Source organism: Dipteris shenzhenensis, chromosome 32, assembly GCF_047967505.1.
Source record: "Dipteris shenzhenensis isolate YYH24624 ecotype China chromosome 32, Dip_SZ_1.0, whole genome shotgun sequence".
NCBI classification, from domain to species: Eukaryota; Viridiplantae; Streptophyta; class Polypodiopsida; order Gleicheniales; family Dipteridaceae; genus Dipteris; species Dipteris shenzhenensis.
In genome coordinates, this window is record NC_141627.1 from 32,340,791 (window position 1) to 32,342,175 (window position 1,385).

The window sequence follows — 1,385 nt, forward strand, 5'->3', positions numbered from 1 at the left end:
GCCCCTTAGTAGACAAAATAGGGCATTTTGGCATCAAACTTTATCAACCCAATTCTTCTTTGAAGTGGAGTTTATGGTGGAAGACAACACTAACAACAAATGTGTTAGCCAATAAACCGGCATGTTTATGAGCTCTTCTACCTTTGGGCAAGGCAAAATGGACAAACTGGCTCGCCTTATATTTTTGTGGCCATGGTGGCACAGTAGGTATCATAGATGTAGTGATATGAGCTTGGGCAGAAAAAGCCGTCTTTGGAGGTGAGGCCAAAGTAGTTGCCATAGGCATAGTAGTTCCTGAAGGCAACTCCATGGTGGGAGGGAAAATTGATCCTTTTGCTGACTTTCCTTGATCTCCTTTTGCATGTTTTGAGCCACTTTGAGTTTGTGGTGCCTAGGTCTTTTGTAAGTCACGAGGGGTATCTTCCCTTCTAGAGAGATTGGAGAAGAAATTGGTGTTCCAAGACCAAGGAACGGTGGTCTATATGGTGGTGGGGTCTTGAAGACATGACAAGGCACATCCTTCTACGAGAAGGATGAATGGCCTAACTTTAACATCACTTCTGAGAGGTTTTCTGGGAATAGAGGTGGAATGATCGAATCCAGCATAGGCCAGTTTTGGGGGGGAGGAGTTCAAATGAGGTCTTGGCCCAGAGAGAGTAAACACTTGGATTAGGGGGAGGTAAGGTGTTGTGATCTATTGCTTAGTTGGTTGGCTCTTAGAGTTGTAGATCTATTAGGGCCTCTGCGACCTTCTTTCATCTGTTTGATTAGGGGAGGTGAGGCATTGTCATTCGTTGCTTGGCTAGTCAGCTCTTGGGGTTGTAGATCCATCAGGGCCTTTGTGACCTTCCACCACATCTCTGTCATCTGTTTGATGAGAGCTTCATCCTTTTGCAAGCAATCATAAACCTTTTTGAATAGAGTCAATTTTTTCCATGTTCTCAATGCGAGGCTGAGGTCAACCACCACACTTGTAAGAAGAAACCAACATCAACAATTTTAACTTTAAAAACACTAGAACACCTTTGAATCCAAGTATTCCACAAGACATTGCTTAGACTAAGAGATGTCCACTCAACAAGGACTCTTGAGAGGATATCTCCCAAGAGGATATGAACATAATAGGGATGTAAAGAAAGAAATATTCCTCCTCAAAAGATCCCAAACTTGACCCGACTAGGCATAGTTCATGAGGATGTGAGGAATGTCCTAATGCATTCTCTCACAATGGGAGCATTTCCCATCCCCCAGGCCAATCTATCTAACCCTCTTTGCTATCCATACTGCTTTATGTAGGATGAGCCCAAGTAGATAGGATTGCTTTTTTGAGATAATTTTCTACCAAATCTGTCAAACATTTTAGGCCATGTCCATGGGCTATCTCT